Source organism: Microchirus variegatus (assembly GCF_963457635.1).
Source record: "Microchirus variegatus genome assembly, chromosome: 3".
NCBI lineage: Eukaryota > Metazoa > Chordata > Actinopteri > Pleuronectiformes > Soleidae > Microchirus > Microchirus variegatus.
This window is the reverse complement of record NC_139804.1, coordinates 38,439,856-38,465,309: the sequence shown is the minus strand read 5'-3', so window position 1 is coordinate 38,465,309 and position 25,454 is coordinate 38,439,856. Positions and strand designations below refer to the sequence as shown.

The 25,454-nt window shown below is 40.0% G+C and overlaps 1 protein-coding gene across 2 annotated transcripts in view; it reads left to right on the top strand.

Annotated features, from left to right (window-relative positions):
* stard13b (StAR related lipid transfer domain containing 13b) overlaps positions 1-25,454 on the top strand; it is a gene marked incomplete at its 5' end in the record, with an annotated part of 125,996 nt that overhangs the window by 57,887 nt on the left and 42,655 nt on the right. The window contains one exon of one of the 2 annotated variants that reach the window (XM_083886271.1): positions 15,519-15,603. The exons of the other annotated variant lie outside the window; for it this stretch is intronic. Of the gene's footprint in view, positions 1-15,518; positions 15,604-25,454 lie in introns of those variants that run through there. 2 annotated transcript variants of the gene reach the window in all.

Genomic DNA, 25,454 nt, shown 5'->3' with positions numbered 1-25,454 from the left:
TGTGGCCTAAAACGGTTACTACACTCAAAATACAGAGGTCTTGTAGGTTTAGTTTTCTCCGCCATTGTAGCTCAGACGTAACTGGCAACCTGTGGTTGCTCGGCAGCTGAGACTCTACTGACTGCAATGATTGGTAGACGGTGGTAGGTGGCGCCACATGACGCCAAAACATGATTTCAAAACATAAACATGATTTGCAGTCTGCAAAATATTTTTTTTAATGCAAATATTTAGTCTGTACTGTTGTTGTTGGTGAGTTCAGTTTGTTATATGAACATTATTCCTGAGTCTCTGTGACATATTAGGAGGATTTTATCATTTATTACATAATGCACCTTTAAAAAAATATATATATATTTGCAAAGCAGGAGGAGGGAAACCCATTGCTGCTAAGCTAACTGCTTAGCTAGGAAAAACAATTCAATTCACACCAAAGTGTCGCTAACAAAGAATGAAACCAGAACTCGATGAAACAAAACAAGTGTTTGTCCAGTTATTCTTTGCAACTGTAGCTTAAAAATAGCAGGGATTGTTCTCTGTTGCTAGCTAGAATAGGAAGAGGAAGTGACACAATACGGTATCGTAGCATGTTAGCCTCCTTGAATTAAGCTAATTCAAACTAAGTGTCACCAACTGAAGTAGCTTTTTTAGTTTGTCCCCCATTTTCTTTTGTCCATTGAAGGCTGATAATAGGTTATACAATAATATTAGCATTTAAACAACTAATGTATTCTATCCACATGCATGTTTTCTGATGGTTTTTTTTGCAGAGATGGCACTAAAAATTCCACAATGCAGCAGCGACTGACAACCATTAATAATCTGTTTGAAAAACAGCTGGACTCGTGTGAGTCCGTCTCTTTGTGTGAGGCTGTTTTTCAGCTCACGTGGGAAAAGGTTCTGTGTGTTTCAGCTGACGATGAGGAGTGTGAGTGTCTGTGGAGACATGATATATCAGTTTCAGTCTGCGGTCCTGCCAAAGCAGCACATTTGAAGAGATCATACACAGATGTATGTATGTCAGAACTGTGGAATCACTTCTGCTTTACCTTTTCACCCACGAGCCGGAAAATGAAAGACAGAAGTCGGTGCTGGAGTTCATCGTCTCTGATGGTGACAGAAGCTGCAGTGGTGTGGTCTGAAACTGGAAATAATATTTGTTCTGGAACTGGAAAATGGTACAAAAGCCAAGAACGGTCGCTACTGTACTTTTTCATTCTGTCACAAAAGAATCATCTCGTGAATTGAATGCGTTCTCGGGATAACGAGGCTTGTTTTCTAGTGACATAGAGAGTCAACAGTCAGAGCATCAGGACTCACTGAATTAAAACTAAAAAAACAGTGTGATTTCCTTGTTTCTTTTTTCCTGGCGTCCCTCTCTCTTGGGGTCACCACAGCGGATCATCCACATATTTGATTTGGCAGAGATTTATTTTTACACCGGATGAACTTCTGGACGTAACCCTCTCATTTATCCAGAACTAGGATACACTGGATGTAGCTTTGTCTGGGGTTCATTTCGAGTGTCCAATTAACATTGACCAATGAAGATTGGGTACCTTCCTCAGAGGAACCCAATCAGCCCTTGACCTGGCGGGGGGGGGGGGGGGCCTCTAGTTACAATTGGCCTGCAGTTGGTTTAAATGGTAATAATCAAAAAAACATGGCCACGAAAAAAAAGGGTTACATGGTGGTCAAAGTGGGTATTATTGTTGCCTCACAGCAATATCTCAAACAACTTTGAGAACCCCTGTCTTAAGCTTTTCCTCAAGCGTTTCCTTCTCAGCTTCCGTACGGTGGAACATTGGCTCTTTCATTGTGTCTCTGGGACGTTGTATTGTCTAGTAATCGTAATAAAAGTTCAAACAGAATAAAAATATAGTTTTCTGATCGGAAACTAATTTCATTCCGAACGAGAGCGCTGGTATATGCCGTTTATTATTTGGATCATATAAACAGTCGATCTTAAGTGTACCTGCTTCCTGTTTTTGGTGTAGCAGTGTTATAGCGCCACATACAGGCCGAGCATATGTACTACAGCATTTAGAGACATTTTGGGTTTCTGTGGATCTTGAAACGATGCTGAAACCACAGAGAAAAATATAAGTTAGGTAAATTCCTGCTTCCGTGTAGACTTGAGGCTTGAGTAGCTACCATGCGATTGGCCGATTAGATATTTGCGTTAAGCAGCAGTTGAACAGGTGTACCTAATAAAGTGGCCTGTGAGTGAGTACGTTAGATGTGGTCGCTTTGGTTTTGAAAGGAAAAGCCAACGTAGCACTTTTTCCCTCCACAGACACAGTGAATAAAATATGCTCATCAAACGTTCTGGATTGGAAACGTTTACCGATAAAACTGCGGTAAAAAAAAAAAAAATCACAATTTCGCGAGCGTGTGTCGTCAATTTGGACAGAAGCCAGATCAGTGACATCATCCGCTGAGTTTGTAATTCAGCCGTCATTTGTAGATCCATCTCAGGTCGTATATGAAGGGCGGTGCTGGAATGACGAGCGCATGAAAAATTCCACACATGGAAAGATGGAAAATGACTTGTGGTTTAACTGAGAGCTCGAGCCAAACTCTACTGTTTGACGGGGGAGAAAGAGAGAGAGAGAGAGAGAGAGAGAGAGAGAGGGTTGTGTTTCTGGACTTTTTGTCTTTGTGTAAACAGTCATTTGTCACGGTTATGAAAACAGTATTAGCTCGTCGTCTATTAGCTTAACCCGCTCTGATCGTCCGTTGTAACGTTTGTGCTGCAATTAGAACGTTTTCGTCACAATTATTGTAGTTATCCTAAGTAAAATAGCACATGATGCCGTTTAATAATGTCTTCAAGGCAACTTTACTGAATGACCTCATGGTGCCAAACAATTCTCATCATGTTGGGGTTTCATTTATTAAGGTTTGATCCCGTCATTGTGATCGGTGTGTGTTTAAAGAGCAGGAGACACTTTAATTTACTTTATTCTCTTTAATGTTTTGTTTTCTTTATACACATTAACTGCTAAAGGCAGACTGTGTTTGTGTGTGTGTTCCAGGTATTACTCATGTTGTGAGGACTTAAATCTGTTAACACATTATCATCATATTATGGGGACAAAAATAAAGTCCCCATAAAGTCAATTATTACATTTTAGGATGAAATGTTTATGTTTAGGGTTCGGTCTCTAATAGTTAGGGTTAAGGTCAAAGTCAGTCTCCAGGAAATGAATGTAAGTCTTTGTAATATCGTCTTAAGTCATGAACACCAGACTGTGTGTGTGCACTTTATATCATTGTGAGGTCCAAACTTATATTTGTGGGGACATTTTGCCCCACAAATGTAAAGGGTTTTTTCAGGGTTAAGACCAGATTTTAGGGTTATACTTTGCTTTAGGTTAGGATTAGGGTAATGGTTAAGGTTAGTCACTGAGTTGTGATGGTTAAGGTTAAGGTAAAGGTCTCAGGATTATGTATTGTGTGTCATCGCTGAGGTATAAAGACAAGTTTGTGTGCATGTGTGTGTCCTTTTCAGGACCTGTAGTCCTCATGGACACCAAAACCTGGTCCTAATGAGGCAGAACCTCTGGTTAAGTTTAGGACTAAGATTAGAATTGTGGTTTTGTTCAGGTTTGTGCTCGACATTGAGGGTTATAGTTAAAGTTAGTGATAAGTTTGTTCAGGTTGATCAAATGAATGGAAGTCAATGCAGTCCTGCTGTGTGTGTGTGTGTGTGTGTGTGTGTGTGTGTGTGTGTGTGTGTGTGTGTGTGTGTGTGTGTGTGTGTGTGTGTGTGTGTGTGTGTGTGTGTGTGTGTGTGGGTTACATACTGCAGCTTTAAGGTTAGGGTTAAGATGTCAACGTCGGTTAGTTGAGGTTAAGGCATTAACTAGTCATGGTTGCTATGCAAAACGTTTGTGTGCACTTGTCTGTCTCTCTGTGTGTGTGTGTGTGTGTGTGTGTGTGTGTGTGTGTGTGTGTGTGTGTGTGTGTGTGTGTGTGTGTGTGTGTGTGTGTGTGTGTGTGTGTGTGTGTGTGTGTGTGTGTGTGTGTGTGTGTGTGTGTGTACCAAAAACAAAACAAAAGCTAACAGGTTGGCCCAGTCTCAGCTGCCAACTGGAGAAAAAGTCAGAAACGAGGTTTGGAGGTAATGAGACAGGAAGGGCCGCAGTACTTCAGGGACCCACACGAGGATGTGACTAAACAATCAACAGGCCTGTTATCTGTGTGTGTGTGTGTGTGTGTGTGTGTGTGTTCAGGATGTTTCCTGGCATAAACACTGACCTTCTCAGGACCAAATCCTGGTCCTCACGAGGCCAAACCTCATTTCCAGAGAACTCGTTAAGATTTAGATTCCAGTCAGAGTCAGAGTTGGTCATTAACTGGTGAAGAACAGAATAGAACTGAACCAAATGAACGTTTGCTGCTCCTGAGAAAAGAGGTAAAGGTCAAAAGGAAATAAGAACTTGCAATGCAATATTTGTCTTCTCAAGTGCAATAATTCTGATTTTTAGTGGTTATTTGGCAATAAGTTACTGCAAATATGCAGTTTCATGATTTAGAAATGTCTAAATCTGCTCATTTTGGTCACTAGAAACACACTCTTTTTAGATTTTAAATGTATATATTGTATTTACAACTAACAATCTCCAATATGCTGAATTGGGATTAAAGGTTTGCCCAATTAATTGGTCAATGATGATAAATGTGTTCTCAGAAACTTCATCTTTTGTATTGAAAACACAGTATTCAGATTGACGAGAGACTGTTGGTGTTTGGATCGACTGACTGACCTGATCAAATGTTCACAAAAAACACAATTATTAAGTTATTTGGAGCAAATAAACCAGAGAATATTCACAGTTAAGAAGCTGGAAAATCAGTGTTTTTATCATAAAAAGACACTCAAATGATGAATAAATGATCAAAATAGTTGACAATTAGTTTAGGAATTGATTAGTAGTAGATTCATTATTGCAGCTCTAGTGTTTTCAATAACTGGTAACTGAAGTTAAGCTCATTTCTGTGTTAAATATCTGGACCACAGCATATATCGGCATCAATGATCAGCCATTGGTTGCTCTGATTTTTACAAATTGCAGAAAAAAGACCTCAAATTGTTCCTGTTTCAAACACTCAAGGCCACAGTTTTACACATTTTTACATAATGTCCCTTTAACTATACTGTAATCTTCTCATTTCCAAAGCTTTATCAAATCTGTCGCATCACTTCACGCCTCTTCACTCGCCGCTCTTGTAAACACACACACACACACACACACACACACACACACTGAGCCAAGATCATTTCCACACAGTGGGTTCACACACACACACACAGTAACCACACTGGTTCTGTCACTGGTCTCCCAAATTTCCCACATCAGCCACAGAGATTCCAGATGTTCCAGGGAGGCGAAAAGTCTGCGCCTGTGTCACACTGTGGGCCCACAGGCCCCGCCTCCCCAGGCCCCGCCTCCCCAGGCCACGCCTCCCCCTCCACAGGCCACGCCTCCACCGCCGCTCACAACCAAAACACAGAGTCTTTCTGCACTAGAGCAAAGCCGCGGTTTGTCTGAGTGACGACGCTGTTTCATTTCCACCTGTTCGCAGATAATAAAAAGCACAGCTTGCTCTTCAAAGTCTCAGACCTGATTAAACAATTTGGCTCAGATATCAAAGAGAACAACAACAGACAGAGCAGACTTCCTGCATCCTCTCTCTCTCTCTCTCTCTCTCTCTCTCTCTCTCTCTCTCCCTCTCTCTCTCTCTCACAGTATTTCAAAAGTGAATTGTGTGAAAACAATACCTTTTAACTTCCAGCTTATCACGGCTGATGACTTGAGCAGAGACGCTGACACCGACCGAGGTGATTACAGTGATTCCGTGCACACATTAGCATCATTAATAAGACAAATATCACACAATTGTGATGAAATACATGGCTAATATAAATCACCTTGGGCCCAATATCATTTTTTTTATCCAAGCTCAACACACATTGTAAATACTGGCACCTGAAATCTACATTTTTGATCCAATTGATCCAGAAGAACTGTACAGAAGTTTTCATGCTTGTAGTTGTCACCGTCTTACATAAACATGACAAAATTCATCCTGATTTGTGAAGATGTGGCGTTGATACACACATCTAAACTTATTCAACGGGACTGAACCATTTTTCCGCAAAGTCCGTAATGCATAATCTACTCTTTTGTCCATTGTAACAGATAAGGACGTCTTTAGAAGACAAAAATTGAAAGGGAACATACTTCCATGATCACCTAACTGTCACTCACGCAACATTCCGATTTATACGTCAAAAACTGTGGACAGAAAGTCGATAAACCCGCACTGATGAAAGCGTAACTGGACGTAGTAATCAGGTTATCCGCTGGCGTCTTAAAAAGTCTTAAATCCAATTATTTGAATTTAAGGCCTTAAAATGTCTAAAATTCTCCTAAAATCTCATAAAAGGTCTTGAAAGGTCTTAAAAATCTATTTACACGCTTTGAAATGTTTCTATTTTTGAGGATGTGATAACATAACTACAACACAGAACTAAAGCAGGTCACCTGTGCTGCACGGGGAGAATTTATCGAGCACAACTAGCTAGTGGGCTGCGCGCGCTGCGGTGTGTTACAGCTTAGCATAGCAGCGGAGAAAACCGAATTGCTTGCATAAGATGAGTAAGTGCAAAAAAGTCTTTAAAAGTCTTAAATTTGACTTGTTGAAACCTGGGATTAATTTGTTATATTAACCGATTAATTTCAGATGAGTGCATTTTTCTTTGCGTCGCATAACATGGAAATCATTAAAAAAACAAAGCAATCAGAGATGGCAGACTTCGCCCCGTTCACGACAACAAGCCTCTGGCGGCCTCTGATGGTCAAATTGGCAAGTGCAAGTGTGGAAGCACAAACAAACAAACAGAGCCACCAAAAACAATGAATTAATTCAGTTTCTTGGGGAAAACAAGACGTTCGCAGGTCAATTTATGGACTAAACTAATCGATTAATCGAGAAAATCTGTTGAGTAAAGAAAAATATGAGAAAAATCACAACTATAAAGTTTATTCAAAATGGTCGACCCTATGGGAGACATATAAAAAATACGCCTATTTAATTTTTTAAAAAAGTGTAAAATAATACAGAAAAATGTCAAATATTTGTGTAAAGATCAGGAAACTTGTCCACGAGTGAAGGAGTCGCGGGTCAGAGTTTGTATAAAGAGTCTGAAGGAATGTAAAACGGCCGTGACAGGCGTACGTGGCTATTGTTTCATTGAATGACAAAGCATGTAATGCTGTCAGGTCAGAGTCTGCTGAAGCTGCTGCTGCTCACAAAAATGCCTGTGAAAACATTTACACCAGTGTGTTCAACACCTGGTTCACATTAAAGCTGAGGGTTTAATCACAGAGGTAACATTTCTAACCTCAATCACTCTCACTGTCGTGTTCTCGCCGCTCTTCTCTTTTTCTCACAATGGCGATATATTACGTATATATATATAAAAATAACCTCATGTTTTATTGATTTTAAGTCATTTTCAAACCGCCTTCACAGATAAATAGAACAGACAGGATCACTCTTTATGATTTATTTCTTATTTCCTATGATACAGTTACAGCGCTGCAGAGCATCAGCCTCCACCAAACAACTTTTAAACAGGAAGTTGATGTTTATGTTTGAAGATGAGTCTCGTCCTGGGGAGGGAAACGACACTTACAGTCAGTCAGTGTATGTTTGCACATTCACAAATAAAAGCCTGTTTGGTCTCACCCATTTTGTATTTAATTTGATTCCTATTTTGTTGTTTTTGTAACTCTGTTCTTCTGTGAGCAACTTACTGTCTACAGTCTTTGACGTTTACACTAGTTGGGGGTATTTTGAAAAACGGATATTTTCTTCCCTCTCTTTTCCAAAATAACACATCATCGTTTTTAAATAAGTTTCTGTTTATAGTAACCTGCATAAATATGCTTTCGAGAGTCGTCATAACTAGTTTTCCTAAATCTCCACTTTTGCCGGAGTTTTATTTCGAAATAATTATTTTCAGAAGCAAAATCGCTGTTTGTGTGTAAACGAGTGTAAACGTAGCCTCAATGCTGCAGTTTATATTCAGGAAACTATCGTATTACGTAGTAAGTATTTTGCAGTAATTCATACGTACCATGGTTCAGTTACATTAACCTTATTAGTGACGTCTCAACAGATCAGGATGAATTTTGTCATGTTTGTGTACGACGGTGATAATTATACGCAGGTAAAGTTCTGTAAAGATCTGTAAAGTTCTTCTGGATCAAAAGGTAAACGTTTCAGATGACGCTGTTTTCAACTGGAGACACCGGAGATAAATATTATATATAATATCAATATTGTTCCAGCTGTGTATCACTAATGAACGATTTCCTGAAATGAATGGATTATTTAATCCAATTTCATTTGACTTTGTATGTTTGATATACAAATTGTTTAAAAAACAGTTATACGTTGGATTTTAAATGGGCGCTTCACAGTACTTCAGTACTTCACAAATACATGGTGAAAAAAAGGTTAGCGCGTTAATGCGTTTCCATGACGACTGACCGGAAAAAGACGCGCACGACGTCATGTTTTACGTGCCGTGACACCATAGTCCAGGCACCGTTTACCAGTTAGCTCCGTTAGCTGCATTAGCTCCTTTTAGCGCCGTTAGCGCGCCTACAGTCGAACTGGAGCGGTCTGTTTATTAAAGGAAAAGAGCAGAGCTACAAATAACCAGCGTACCTGTGTACTGTGTATGTGTGTCTCTGTTTTTAAAGTTTAGCGTTACTTTAGAGACTCATTTTAGCAATCAAGAGTCACGTAAACACGACGTCATGCGAGCCTTTTTCCGGTCAGTTGTCATGGAAACGCGCCGTGTGTTAATGCGCGTTGACGGCGTTTGACAGCACTAGTTTGTACTGTTATATACTTACGTTCAAAAGTTTGGGCTCACTTAGAAATGTCCTTATTTTTGAAGGAAAAGCACTTTTTTTCAATGAATATAACATTAAATGAATCATAAATACACTCTATACATTGTTAATGTGGTAAACGACTATTCTAGCTGCAAACGTCTGGTTTTTAATAGAATATGTACATAGGTGTATAGAGGCACATTAACACTGTTCTAATGGTACATTGTGTTTGATAATCACGTTAGAAGACTATTGATGATTAGAAAACCCTTGAAAACCCTTGTTCAATGATGTTAGCACAACTGAAAACAGTTTTGCTGGTTCTTTGACAAAAGGGCAAAATGATTATTTTGAATAAAAATCATTATTTCTAATCTTGTCAATGTCTTGACTATATTTTCTATTCATTTTGCAACTCTTTTGATGAATAAAAGTGTGACTTTTAATAGAAAACACAAAAATTGTATAGGTGACCCCAAACTTTTGAACGGTAGTGTATATTGAGCCTTTTTATGTCAATACTGAGGGAAATGATATATTTCTATATATTGTTATTGACTTGTTGCCCAGCTCTACATAAAACTACAAAAAAAAAAGCTATTAGGCGAAACCATGACGTTTCAATGGAGATTCCTCTAAGAAAATAGAATTAGTGACCACTTTAATGGAGCGAGAGCAAAGTCAGCTCCTCCTTCCCTCAAACCCTTAATCTAAACCCAGATATACACCAGATATATATATGTGTGGCAGCTCTGGAAAAATGAACTCAACTTGGGAATATATGGTCAGGAAATTTATAGCACATGCCTGAGACGAGCCCTCAGGGGCCGAGGAGGAGGAGGAGGAGGAGGAGGAGGAGGAGGAGGAGGAGGAAGAGGAGGAAGAGGAGGAGGAGGAGGGGAAATCTCCCTGAGCCTTGTTTCCATTAGGCTGTGAAGAGCAGTCTCTCAGACTATTGGAGGAGGTCTGGTGTTAGACCTCTCGGCCAACATGACCCAATCGTCAGCCGGTTTCCTCACATCTGGGGATTTTCCCACTGCAGCGAGTGAGGGCGCAGCATTCCACATCCGTCACCAGGCACACACACACACACACACACACACACACACACACACACACACACACACACACACACACACACACACACACACACACACACAAACGCTGCACTTTAGCGCAAATAAATATGTATGTGTGTGTTTATGAAACGATGACATGGTGACAGAGAGAGAGAGGAAACGAGTGTGTTCCACTGAAACCCGTCCGTCCAAAACAAACATGTGGTCGAGTCAGTGGAGGAAACGTTCTGCAGCTGATTGATGTTTCCGTGCCGCTCATCTGCGATAACTTCCTCTGCTTCCACGACCTCCCGAGGCTCCAGTCATCATCTCGCCGCAATGATCCTCACCGCGATATAAAGCTCATCTTTATAGAGTTGCAGTTTCTCTTTTTTTTAGAGCGGCAGAGCGTTTACCTCTCTGGTGATTCACGTGAGGTCAGAGTCTTGTAACCACACGTCCTCCATCACCCTTAATCCGTCTGTCTCGGCCTCTTCACTTTGCTGGACATCGATACCTTGTTTATAACTTGGGTTTCTACTCTGTGGGCGAGGGTGCGGTGCGATTGCCGCGTAGCGTAGCTTTAGCAGCATGTATCAGTGAAGTTCCATGTTGCTTTTCCTTCCAAGTGTATTGGAGAACCTATGTAGGCAGGCCTTAGTTTGTCCATCCTGGGCTCCTGTAAACAGACGATGGCCCCAAAATGGCCGTCTTCACAGAGCTGACCCTGCTTTTGATATAAATGTACAATAAAAGCGTATATTTATTGTATTTTTATTAGTGCTGGGCGCGTTAACGCGATGGCGGCAGTTAACGGCGTCAATTTTAACGCGTTTCCATGACAACTGACCGGAAAAAGACACGTGTGACGTCATGTTTACGTGACTCCTGATTGTTTAAATGAGTCTGTAAAGTAACGCTAAACTTTAAAAACAGAGACACACATACGCAAAACACAGATACGCTGGTTATTTGTAGTGCTTCTATTTTCGTTTAATAAACAGACCGCTCCAGTTCAACTGTTGGCATGCTAACCGGCGTGCTAACCGGCGCTAAAGGAGCTAATGCAGCTAACGGAGCAAACTGGTAAACAGTGCCTGGACTCCGGTGTTGTATTTTTGCCAAATGAAAACCTGAAAACGCATTTAACCTGAAGTTTGTAAACCGCTCACCATCCTGCACCAAAGTCCATAGAGAAAATGAGTGCTTTTACAACACATCACACAGGAGTTGTTGATCCACTGCTGCCTCCATTAGCAAGTTCACATGTGATATTTAGTGACTTCTGTGTTGAAAACCCTTTGATTGGATTTACCTCAGTGACACAAACTTCACATTTAAAGCAGCAGTAAAACGGTAACTTCTCTGTCCCCATCAGCTAAAAATGCTTATTTTCTCTACACTCTTAGAAATAAGGGTTCCAAAATTGTCCTTCAACAGGGACTGGGTTCTACCTGGAACCATTTGCTTCTGAAGAACCCATTCCGGAAGAAAGAGCTTTTGGTAACACTAATGGTTCCAGTAAGAACCATTTTGATCCAGAGAACCCTTTAAAACACATTTTCTGAATAAAGGGTTTTAAAAGGGTTCTTGGTGGAACCTTTATAGAAAGGTTCTACATGGAGCCAAAAAGGGTTCTCCTATGAGGACAAGCAGAAGAACCTTATATGGTTCTACTTAGCACTTTTATTTCTAAGAGTGTATGGGGTCTGGTGCAGGAGGGTCAGAAGTTTAAAAATTGTACATTTCCTGTTGTAGAAGTTTGTCAAATAAAGCAACAAAAGTACAGGTTGTTGGAATCAGGCTGGATTTAGGAAAAGTATATTCACTATCACTTTAATGTAGTCAATAATTTGATGAAATTGACAAGTTATCTTGGATTTTGGAGTCGTTTTGGGTGTGAGTCACATGGTTCATTTGACCAGTTGTGTCTGTGTCATATCTCACTGAATGTTTGTCAGATCGCCCTAAAATTTTGGATATGTGTTGAGCATGGCTGTTTTTCACCTTTCATGATTTTTGGAGTCATTTTAATGTTTCGCCGATTTATCACTCTACACCAGGATTATCAGTGTCAACAACAGGAAGCGGCTCAATTTCACACAGTTCAACGCAGAACATGGTGTTGTTCTGAAACCACAAAGTCAGTGTCCATTCACCAATGCGCAAGCACATATTTATTTAGCATTAGCATGCTTCTATTTTGCGGCTAACTTGGCAAAACTGTTTCCAAAGGTAAGCTGGCGAGGCTACGATTAGCATTAGCGTAGCTAGCTGTTTTGAGGCCGTCAGCCAGCTGGAATCTCTTTACAAGGAGTATTTGATTTGTATATGTATATGTAACGGTTGCACAATGTTTGTATTACGTTAGCATTCACATTCCTTAGCTGCATTACCATAACTGAAAAATCTTCTTCAGCTCCCCCTATAGGAATATATACTTCTGCGAACACTGCACTAGTTTACATGTGGATGAAAGACTTTCACAGGAAATCATTCTGTTGATGAAATCATTCCTCCTTTGGTGTGAATCGGCAGAAATGTCAGTCTGTCTCAAACTGTACTTTCCTTGGTATTGATTATCGGACAAAGGACTATTATTGGCATAAAGTCCAATATCACGTGTCGCTGATATTTACATAAAATCTCCCATGATCCCTCGCTCTACTGTGAACGACTGAGATTAGAGCAGATCAGTTTGGATCTTCCTGAGTGACTGTGGACAGAGAAATGAGAAAACTGACACACACACACACACACACACACACACACACACACACACACGGTGTCTCTGTCCTTATTGAAATGAAGTCATGTTGTCTCAGGTCAAACTGAGGTCAGCAGAGGTTTGCTCATTTTAAGAAAGTGTCAATCTTCACTCTGTGTGTGTGTGTGTGTGTGTGTGTGTGTGTGTGTGTGTGTGTGTGTGTGTGTGTGTGTGTGTGTGTGTGTGTGTGTGTGTGTGTGTGTGTGTGTGTGTGTGTGTGACCACATCACATTAATTCAGCTGATATCACTGCGCTGAGGTCATGCGCTGACATTCCTAAAATAATGACGATATCTCAGCCTCCACAGAGGAACAGTTTGGGTTCCGTGTTTACACGAGATATTGTGACAACAAAAGTCAACGGAGCTGAGAGTGAACTCTTCTGTCGGGTTAGAAACACTCGCTGAACTCTCCTCGGACACAAAAATAACTAAATATACCCAAAATATTGGCTAAATATTTATACATATTTGGTGCAAAAGGATGTCAGACACTAACACTAACCCTTTTACAAGTGTAGGTTCTCACGGGTCCTTGAAATCCTTAAAAATGGCTCTAAATAGACATTGGTCATTGATTTTCCGTAAGCAAGTTAATTGTGTCCCTTGTCTGTTATGGCGCCACCTACTGTTTCACGCCCTGCATTGCTTGATGAACATAGACGAGGCCTACGCAGGACAAACATGGACTCTTTGAAAGTGTGTTTTGACGTTGACGTAAGCTTCCGTGCAGAACAACGAGCGAGTAAAGTTAAAACAAGAGCGAGCAAATGATCGAGATCTGAAAAAGGACGATCGCTCGTCCAGAGAAATCAATAAAAGCTGAGTCAGCACATTCTAGTCCTTGAATATGAGAGAATTGGGCCTAGAAAAGTCCTTGAAAAAATCCTTGAATTTGATGTGAACCAAGGTGTGCGAGCCCTGAATTCAGAGTCCCAAGACTGAACAGCAAAACCAGTGACTGACGCTGTACGTTAGAGGTCTCAAACTCGTGGCCCACGGGCCACATGTGGTCCACCACTTAATATCAAGTTATGAGAGTTATAATTGCTTCCATTAATACATTTTTGTAATCATATAATCATGTTACTATCATAAATATGTTTCTTTTATTAACTAGTTATCATTCCATATATATGTATATATGTGTATGCATGTATATATGTGTATGTATATATGTGCATATATATATATATATACGTATATATGTATACGAATATATGTATATATTTTGAAATTAATGTGAAATATCATCATAAAATAGAGTATTTGCTGTGAAACAAACACGACAGAAGTATTCATCATAGTAAAAAAATAAATTGTACAGTGACAGTCGTCCTGGAATCTCATGTCGTTGGTTGCCAGCGTTTCTCTGACTCCAGGTTGGAAATCCAAGTTTTTTTGAATTTGGAAAATTCCAATTCCTGAATCCAAATGGAACAGTCCAGGAGTTTGAGCCAACTGGTTTCATGCTTGTGATGCGTTCAGGTGCTCCATGTAAAAGGGACTTTTTGAGATAGAACTCCCATATATTCTCTCTACACTGTCACATCACTCAGACACATGGTCGCACTATTTGTCACATTCTTGCCGTAAAAAAGTACATAACTATATAAAATAGCTGAATACTAATGTTTTTTTTAATTATATATGTTTTTAAAATGTAATGATACGCACAATTTTAAACTAGTTATTGTTGCAGATTGTTAAAGTCCAGTATCATGTCATTTAATATACACAACAAACTCCGATAACAATGATAGAAATTGCTCATTTTTATTCTCAAAAAGACACATTTATGAAGTGTTTGGACAAAAAGAACGAGAAATTCACAGGAGGAAATAACATCAAAAGAGCAGAGAAAATAAAAGCACTAAAATCTGACATTAAAAACATAATAATAGGTTTTGTGATATATTATGTTATCAGCCTTGTTGTAATGTAACAAATTACAAATACTTCATTACTGTACAAAGCTCACATATCTGCACTTTACTTTGTTATTTGTATTTCTGGCAACTTGTACTTTTACTCCATTCCTCTAACTCTTAGTTACTCATTATTACCAAATAACATCAGAAGAAGAGTTAGTATTATGGTCTGTATTTATAAAGAGCTTTTCTAGTCTTGTATTATTGTATTCTAGTAACAGTTTTCACCCATTCATTAAATGTCTTGCTCAAGGGCACATAGACGAGCAGAGCCAGGAATTGAACTCGCGCTACCATTGATCCACCATGGCTCAATCCTAACTTTTCACGTTTTTAATAATTCTACTTCTAAAACTTAAGTACAGTAAATATCATATAGTTTAAGTACTTTTACTTAAGTACTTTTCTGGTGAAATACTTGTACTTCTACTCAAGTATCTCCTTTAATAAGGTACTTGATACTTTGATCTGCTGTCAGTTCCCAGATTTCCCACAGCACGTGAACTCATCACATGTGTGGCGCTCGTTTTGCGTGGATTCATTCCTCCACACACACACACACACACACACACACTGCGTGGATCTCCTGGTGTTTAATCATCACTTTATGACTTATTTTTTCAATCAAACAGGATTTAATTCTTGATAAAAATGTTCCCGTCGTCGCTGATGAAGTTTTCGCTTCTTTTCTCTTAACAAACACACTTTTTTTTCTCCGTGGGTTAATTCGTGTTTTTGGACGTTCGTGGATTTTTGTGTGATTATGTTTAAATGCTGGAGGTTTAACGATGATGACAACTAGAAGGAGGAGAAGCTCCAGCAAAGCGAGGCTGAAGCTGCGCCGCTGCCTGAGCGAGCAGCTGCGGAGCTCCACGTCTAAAGCCTGGGACTTTCTCTGGAGGAACGTCAGGGAGCGGAGGCTCGCAGGTCAGTGTCCCCGCTCCACGAGCACCGTGGCCCCGCTGCAGGAGCGCACGGTGCTCGGTCACTGTCTTTTTTTTATCGTGCCAAAAATTCATGCTGCCTTTTATGAAAAAGGTGCAGTAAACGATTATTATTATTATTTTTTTTAATAATCGATTAATCGGTAGATTATTTTCACGATTAATCCACGATTTGACCCCTTTTTTGCCAAAAACCCGAACGATTCTGTTTTATATTCATAATATGGAGCAAAACCAGTAAATCTCAAACATGAATTGTGATGAAAAAGCACTGAATCTGATGAATGAATGAATCCATGTTGCACTAATCTTCATATAATCGATATTTCTCATTAAATATGACATGAATTTGTCAACCTTATTGCAGATTTTTCACTTTTCTTTCATTAAAAAAGTTCAGCAGGTTGACACACTGTTGACATACTGATTTCTGTATATTAATGTTGTATATATTGCATGCATTATGTGTAATATGGAGTAAAAACAGTAAATATTCACATTTAAAAGCTGAAAAATAGTTTTAATAGTGAGAAAACCCACTCGATCTGATGGATCAATGAATTGCTTCAGCCCTAATCTTCAAAACTGGAAGGAAAAAGGAAGTGCTCATTAAATATGATATGAATTTGTCAAGGGATTTGCAGATTTTTCCACTTTTCTTCTGTAAAAAAGTTCAGCAGAATGACTGAATAGTGTTGCAAAGTAATGATGACAAAGTTAAATGGTTCTAAAATCAGAATTTGACTAAATAAATGCAGTGAAATTAGAATGAAATCAGTTTAAAAAGGGTCAAAATCACTTTGAAGACAGTATACGATTGGAATGTTTTAAAAGATAACACACTTTTGATTTGAAAAAATAGTTAAATAATGATCTCCAGTCATACATCATATACTGTATGGATGTAGATATAAACTTTATATTTGTATAAATGATAATGTGAGACTCAGTGGAACATAAACCATAAACTTTTGCACACGTGTAGGAAAAGACTTCACTCATTCGCTCATTAAAATTAACACATGCCTGGTAATACCACATGGGGGCGCTGGTGGGCGACTTTACAGGGTTTTTTGCACCGTGAAAATGGAAAAAACTACTGCATGAAACATGATCTCTCTCTTTCTGTATATATATATGTATTTGTATGAAAATAAATGAGCCACAGAAATCTATTTTAATGAATATTATAATAAAAGTGAATATTTATTGCTTCTCCTGAGTGAACGTTGACTTAAACCAGTTCATTTTGGTTCTTTAACGTATGAACAGTTGCAAAACTGGAAATGATCAATAAATGATCAAATTGATTAATACCTGATTCGTGGTTGCTGCAGCCCTAAAAACTTTACTAGATCAAAAGGTGAAGAAAAAGTAGGATAAGGATTAAAAATATACTGATGTTCTCTTTGCTAATTTGACAGGAATTTGACAACAACATTTAATATGTGATGGTGAGGTTCACAGACGTCATCTTCTGTATGAAGCCACTTTGTCATGAGTCTGATTCTGCAGTGATTCTCAGTCTAATGGTTCAAAGTCATGGCTGCAGTGACTCAGGTCCACCACTAGGTGACCACAGCTGCAGCAGCAGCTCTTCACAGAGTAAATGACAAATCTGTGTCTTCAGCCTGAAACATGAGACGTGAAGTCATGCAGATGTTTCATCAGATTAAATCTCATCCTAGCTTCCACTTTCCTAAAGGTGTGTGTGTGTGTGTGTGTGTGTGTGTGTGTGTGTGTGTGTGTGTGTGTGTGTGTGTGTGTGTGTGCATGAAGTTTGATAGTCAAATGCTGGCCTCACAGCTGAGGCTCATCACTGTGGTAACAGCTGATTCTCAGGTAGATTTAACTTTTTTCCTCCTTAAACAGTTGGTGTGTTAGTGTTCTTGTATTTGTATCTTTGTGAGAACAAAAGCCTGTTAGAGTTTGTGTGTATCAGCCAAAACATCCTCACAAACAAAGGTTTTGTTTGACAATTGACTCTTTAGACCAAGGGTTCTCCAAACTTTCTATAGGAGGAACCAGTTTTTAAAGATGGTCCAAACCACAATATATAAATCGTGCCAAGTGCAAAGTTGTGACTAATTAACAACCGCATTTCATTCATCGATTTCTGCGAAATTAACTGTTTTGAGCAACAAATGTGGAATCAACTCTATATTTTTCCAAGTGCGACTACCCTTCACTGTCTGAGCAGACGTCCATCCATTTTCTACTGCTTTATCCTCCACAGGGGGGTGCTGTGGCACTCTCAGCTGACAGTTCGCCAGTCCATCACAGGGCCACATATAGAGACAAACAACCAGTCACTCACACTCTCACACCTTCGGTCAATTTACCTAATCCTCATATTGCATGTTTTTGGACTGTGGGAGGAAGCTGGAGAACCTGGAGAAAACCCACGCACACACGGGGAGAACATGTAAACTCCATGCAGAAAGACCCTGGTTCCAACTGGGACTCAAACCTGGGTCTTCTTGCTGCAAAGGCAAGAGCGCAAAGTGGGTGTCAAACTCATTTTCACTGAGGGCTACATCAGTATAATGGTTACCCTCAAAGGGTCAGATGTAACTGTCATAGAGAATAAATGTAACTAAATGTAACCAAATTTAATGTAAAATAAAGGTAACTACTCTGTAAGATATTTCTAAATAGTCAGCCACAGTAAATCAATCAATGATTCACTGTGTTTATGGTCAACACACGCCTTAAAGCAGCACAGACCTATTTTAACACAGATTTTTAAGACCAATTAATCACTCGTGGGACACATAAAATGACCTGGCGGACCACATCTGGCCCTCGGGCCTTGAGTTTGACACAGGTTTGCCAACCTTCATGGTAGCTCAACAATGAAGGAGTTGAGTTACCTTGACTCAACTGGTCGTATGTGTGGTATTTTATATTAAAAGTGCAATTTACTCCCAGACCTGAGCTCAGAATTCAGACATTCGGTGGCTCACGAGGTGGAAATGTGCCGTCACACTGCTGCTATTCTTAAAGCCTTAAACCACAGGAAACTGTGCCACAGCAGAGCCAGAGCTGCCCAGAGCAGATTACATGTGTCTGCTGGTGAATCAGAACCACATCACAGTAACCAGTGTCTAAATCCCCCCCCACCGTATGCTCTTAAGCTCTGTGATTCAGAGCGTCACACTCAGGTTTTCCTCTTTGTCATCACACCTGGCTGGAGCTGGAGTTTGATTGACACGTGGAAGTGTATCAAATGGCCTCATCACGGCTTTTTTTGGATTAGTTTGTCATCGCGCGGCAACATTTTATTTATTTTTTACGAGCGTCGTGTGTGTTCAGCGTGAGCGCGAGGATTCCCGTTGTCGCGCCGTATAAGTCGGCGCTCTCTTGAAAAAGCCAGACGGAGGCGTGTTGAGACTGGTTTGATAAGGACTGGAGTCACTGGGACTGTGAGACCACGATGCAGAACGTTCACAAGTTAAACACACACTCGCCTACAACAAGGGAACACTGGAGCTCCTGCAGCTCTTTACCAAACCTCCTCCTCCCCCAGACGAGGTATTCCAGTGCTGACAGACACCAAAACACCATTAATCTCGTTCATTATCGTGTTTCACAGCGGCGCGGTGATTGATTCCGTAACGCGATACTCCGTGTGCCGCATGTGCTCGTCTAGACGAGGAGGGAAGACTGAAAACACAGGACAGGAGTTCAAGGTGAATCACACCGTTGCCAACGAGCTGCCACTCACGATTGAACCCGACACCTTAAATCCTCGTGCACACGGAAACAGAACTTTCCCTCGATGATCTGCAGCTTTTTAAATCTGATGAGGATTTCCGTAACGCGGAATAGTTTCGAGAAACGTCTTCGTTTACATGAAACCTGCCCAAACGACTCTAATCTGTCTATTAATGTACACACACACACACACACTGTTTACTTTACTCCATAGTTTTATATTGATATTAAAATATTCTCTTTTAAGCTCATTATTGTGTATTTTTAAACACCGTAGAGGCTGAGGGATGAACATCCCTGCCCCTGAGCAAGGCACCTAACCCCCTCACTGCTCCCCGAGCGCCGCTGAATGCAGGCAGCTCACTGCTCCGGGTTAGTTTGTACTTCACCTCACTTTGTGCTGTGTGGCACGTAGGTGGCGCTGTTGGAGAGTAGCGTAGGACCGATTAATTGGGCAAATATTTGCCATTTTTTAACAATCATATGCATTTTTTGTAATGCTGGACCGTTAATGGCGTTTAACTGCGTCAACGTTAACGCACAGCGTGTTACCATGACGACGTCCTGACGTTATGTTTACGTGCCGCCGCACTGGAGTCCAGGCACTGTTTACAAGTTAGCTTTGTTAGCTCCTTTAGCACCGTTTGCGTGCCTATAGTAGAACTGGATCTATCTGTTTATTAAACGAAGCATGTAGTAGCGTTACAAATAGCCAACATATCTGTGTACTGTGTATGTGTGTCTCTGTTTTTAAAGTTTAGCGTTACTTTAGAGACTCATTTTAACAATCTGGAGTCACGTAAACATGACTTCATGGCTAGCGTCTTTTTCCGAGCAGTCGTCATGGAAACTCGTCATGCGTTAACGTGCGTTGACTCCGTTAGCGCCCAGCGCTAATTTTTTGTTCTCTGAAACTTGACAAAACGGATTTATTTAATCTAAAAGCTTACTTTTTACCATTAGTGTTATTTAATGTCTGGATACTGAAGTTACGCAAATTGTACACAACTTCTGCTTAAATACAAGCTAACTCCTTAACTTCTGGTCAGTTGTCGTTAAGGGGAAACTTGGACTTTTCCGAGTCACGTTAGCGATAGTATTTCGGCCTGGCTTAAAATGAAAAAGGTGTTTTCAACGTTGTGAAATGCTGTAATTTATCGCAATATACTCTTGGTAACGTCAACCGTAGAACATCGATGCATCTTTGGCTAACAGGTTACTGGAAATAGTCAAGCTGGATGATTGAAAACCAGTAATTTACGCCTATTGGCTGCGTTAATTTCTAAAAATCTGCATTATCAGTCGAACTCTACGAGGTGTGGCTATGACATCATAGTTTTCCTTAAAGTTCCGTACCTGAAATCTGTGTCCCAAAAATTTTGCGGACATTTGAATGAATGAATGAATGAATGAACACAGGTGTCTGTGCGTCACAAATGAGTCACTGCTCAGTGAAATCATCTAAAAAGTTTGGCGTACCGTCACTCTGTACCTCCAGAAAATAAATCAACACGGACTTCTTATTAAAAATAGTTCCACCTGAGGGCGTGAGTGTGAGGAGGTTCATGCTGAACCGTGGTCTTTGTGCAGCTCGGCTGTTTCCAGCAAACAGTTATAGAGAAGAACAGACGCTCTGTGTGCAGAGCTCATATGTGCGACGCCATACATTTACAGAACATACACTACACAGATGAGTCTGTACAGTGAGGCGAGGCTTTCATTAGCAGAGGGATGATGATGGTTCTGCACTGGACGGATGTGGACTTTACTTGAGGTGTGAGGATTGTTTTTCCTCAACGCTGTTCTGTAAAGAGAAAGGTTTTAAATCAGGAGGAGATTCTGTGTCTGTGAAGGTTCTCAGAAGAACTGTTCAACATAAACTACCATTCAAAAGTTTGGGCTCACTTAGAAATGTGCTTATTTTTGAAGGAAAAGCATTTTTTTTCAATGAATATGATATTAAATTAATGAGAAATATACATGGTTAATGTAGTAAACGACTATTCTAGCTGCAAACATCTGTTTTTAATAGAATATGTACATATGTGTATAGAGGCACATTAACACTGTTCTAATGGTACATTGTGTTTGATAATCACGTTAGAAGACTATTGATGATTAGAAAACCCTTGAAAACCCTTGTGCAATGATGTTAGCACAGCTGAAAACAGTTTTGCTGGTTCTTTGACTAAAGGGCAAAATTATTATTTTGAATAAAAATCATTATATTTTCTATTCATTTTGCAACTCTTGATGAATAAAAGTGTGACTTTTAATGGAAAACACAACAAAAATTGTATAGGTGACCCCAAACTTTTGAACGGTAGTGTATATATTGGATGTAACAATAACCAGTCAATTGTAAACTAAGTGTATAGAGAGTGTATGTAGCTCTATGAATGTCCAGTAATCTGTTGTTAAGGTCACTAACCCTGACCTCTGACCTCCAATAACATAATCATACACCTTTGTAGTAAGATTTGACCTGCTTGGCTTTCCGTAGAGGGGTTCCAGTACGTCAATTAAATGTTTAAATCCAGCGCCATTTGAATTTTGATGGAATAACGTTTAAGGGACAGCAAAACTTTTTTAATCTTTAAAAAACGCCAAGCTTGCGTTGTTGTGTACACAATAGCGCTGCGACTAATGATTATTTTCTTAATCGATTAATCCGTCGATAATTTTCTTGATTAATCGATGAATTGTTTGGTCCATAAAATGTCAGATAATGTTGGAAAAGAGTTGATCAGTGTTTGTCAAACCTGGAAATGACGATGTTCTCTAATGTCTTGTTTTTGTCCACAAACCAAAATGATTCCGTTTGAATGATTTCTTTATGTGGAGCAAAGAAACAAAGAAAATATTCACATTTTAAGAAGCTAAAACAACCAGAAATCTTGTTTTAATCATGAAAAAAGCTCCAAACCGATCAATGGATTATCAAAATAGTTGACGATCAATTTAGTAATTGATTAATTGATTTTCAGATATAGTACACTACTTTGGGAAAACAATGATTTCATTACTATTTGGTCTTTTCACTCTATGATAACTTTAATTTTCTTTCTTCTGTTTTTGTTGTTGGTGGCTGTCGCTATGACCAGCAGAGGGCGCCAAATGCTTGCTTGTTGCGTGAATGGGGCGAAGTCTGCCATCTCCGATTGCCTTGTTTTGCGCAACATCTTCTTCTTCTTCAATTTTGGTGTAGCAGTGCTACAGCGCCACATAGAGGCCTGGCATATTTACTACAGTAGTTGGAGTAATTTTTTTTTGGGGTGGGGGGGTACGTGGATGAAGACGACAAACATTTTTATTAAGTTTCAGGCTAACGTTCCTTGTAAAAAAAAGTCAGACGATTCTTTTCGTCACAACCAACAGATCTGAATCTACAGCCTCATCTTTCCATCCGTGTCGACGTTTGGTCACCAGATATTCACCAGATATTCACCAGATATTCACCAGATATTCACCAGATATTCACCAGATATTCACCAGATATTCACCAGATATTCACCAGATATTCACCAGATATTCCGGCTGAAATTCCTGGTTTTCCCCCCCGAGGAGCTGACACTTGGAGGAGACCTGCTGAGAGGCCTTTCCTGTGGCTGGTGGGGGTGGGGGAACAGAAATGACTTCTCTCTCTTTTTTTTTCCTCCACTCTTTCTCCTCTTGTAGTTTTCTCCTCGTAGCGACTCTTACCCAGTAAACTTGGCACCTGTGTGACCAGCAACAGCTCAGGAGTTGTTTGAGATCAGGGCGGCTCCAAAAAAACACTATATTTCTCTGGCCTCCTCCCACACTTGTGTCTCTTCCACCCCTGCTCTCCTTTACTCACACCATCGGCATTCCAATGGTATTTATATTTCCCTCCAGAGCAGGGGGAAGCTCACACAGACACTGGATTCAGCTCAGTAAGGTGGGCAGGACTCCCACTGTCCTGCTGCTATTGGCCTCCTCTGGGTCACATGAGCTGAGGAAAAACAGTGAAGTGTTGGCACTCCTCCCCCTCGCCTCGGCTCTGCCTTGCCTCTCGGTTCACTTCAGGCTTTTTGCGTCTGTATGTGAAGTTTTCTGGGAGAGTGTGTGAGTTTGGTTGTGTGGTCAAAGAGCTCGTTCGCAGAGGAAGCAGTTCCTTTTTTTTTTGTTTTATCCTCAGTGATGTTTCGAGAGCTGCCAGAGTCCACGGGCAGCGAGTGTCTGGGTAGTATGACCCGAGAGACTCAGGATATCTACCTGAGAATGGACCATCACCGCAGACGCTCAGGATACAGGCTGGGCAGGATCATTGCCAGGCAACAGCTCCTCAAGAGGATTGCAGGAGGTAGGAGATGTGACAGTTCAGACTGACGTCCTACGATTGGAAACCTTTCAGCCTTTAATTTAAGCTTTTAATACAAATTTCTACTTGTATTTCCTGTTGGATTAATAAAGTATTTATCTATTAAATTCTACTATTTTAAATATTTGTCATTCTTCCAGGAATGAGATAAAAATATCTTCTATCAGATGGTGCTGCAACAATTACCTGAACAGTAGAGAATCAATTCATACATTTTTAGGGGCAATTCAATCAAGTTTTCTGATTTCTCAGCTTCTTAAATGTAAACATTTAAGAAGCTAATCAGCAATCATCAAAATAATTATTAGTTGCAGTCCTAGGGGCATTCCACTTTAACCCTGTAAAGGTGCATTATGTAATAAATGATAAAATCCTCCTAATATGTCACAGAGACTCAGGAATAATGTTCATATAACAAACTGAACTCACCAACAACAACAGTACAGACAAAATATTTGCATTAAAAAAAATCTTTTGCAGACTGCAAATCATGTTTATGTTTTAAAATCATGTTTTGGCGTCATGTGGCGCCACCTACCGCTGTCTACCACTCATTGCAGTCAGTAGAGTCTCAGCTGCCGAGCAACCACGGGTTGCCAGTTACGTCAGAAAACCAAACCTAAAAGACCTCGATATTTTGAATTTGAATGTAGTAACTGTTTTTGGACTGATTCTTACATATGGCACCTTTAAGGTACACACCAAGAAAAAAGCAAAAGCATTTTTTATTATTTTATTTTATTTACTTATGATAACAATAACGTGAAATTAGAGCCTACAGTACAACATTCAGAACAAGTCACATTAAGTGTTAGTGAGTTCAGTTTGATGCATTTTTCAATGAGATAAAGTGACTTAAAGTGTGGTCGACCAAATGGTTGAGTAGTAGCTTAAAGGGTTAATGAACATCAAGGTGTAAATATGCCAGATTGTGGCCATCGGCTAATTCCAGGGAGATATTATTATTTATTGTGTTATAAAATACACAATAACATAAACATCAACAATCAGGAATAACAGCATACGCTGTATTCCAGTTTTTAAAAAGTCTGACGTCAAAGGTTGATAGAGCTTTATTCATCAACATGTGAAATGAGTTGGTGTTACAGAGCTTTTGTTGTTACTGGACACACACATTTGCATGGAATCTAGTGAATAAGCAATGACACACGCACATGAATATGAGCTTTTGAATGCAGAGCGACGTGGAGGCGAGTGAACAAGAGTGAGGATATGTTTGCAATCAGTCGACTGACTGACCACGTCCACATCGTCTGCTCGTGTCTTTGAGGCTCGTTTTTTTTGTCCTGTTCATTTAATTTCCATATAAAGATCATGGAACAGGAGAGAAATAATCACTGGGAAGACAAAGATCATGAAAACATTGTGTGTGTGTGTGTGTGTGTGTGTGTGTGTGTGTGTGTGTGTGTGTGTGTGTGTGTGTGTGTGTCACTGCAAACTTGACCTTTGGCCAATAAGTAGTCAATAGGTGTATCGCTGTTAGATAAACTGAGGAACGCTGAGGAGCAGAGGATCAGTTATGTAAGAGCAGATAAGATCACAGTGTAAATAAGAAACTACTGTGAGAGCTGACAGTTTTAAAGCTTCACCCACGAGAGCATTACTGCTGCTTTCTCTCTCTTTTATTTACCTCTATCAGGCCTTTTGCTCAGCTTTCTCCTCGGCCTGTAACCTTTACCTGGAAATGTGAGGTCAGCACAGGGAGGCAGGGAGGGGGGGCAGGGCCTGCATTATAATAGAGAGGACAAAGCCCC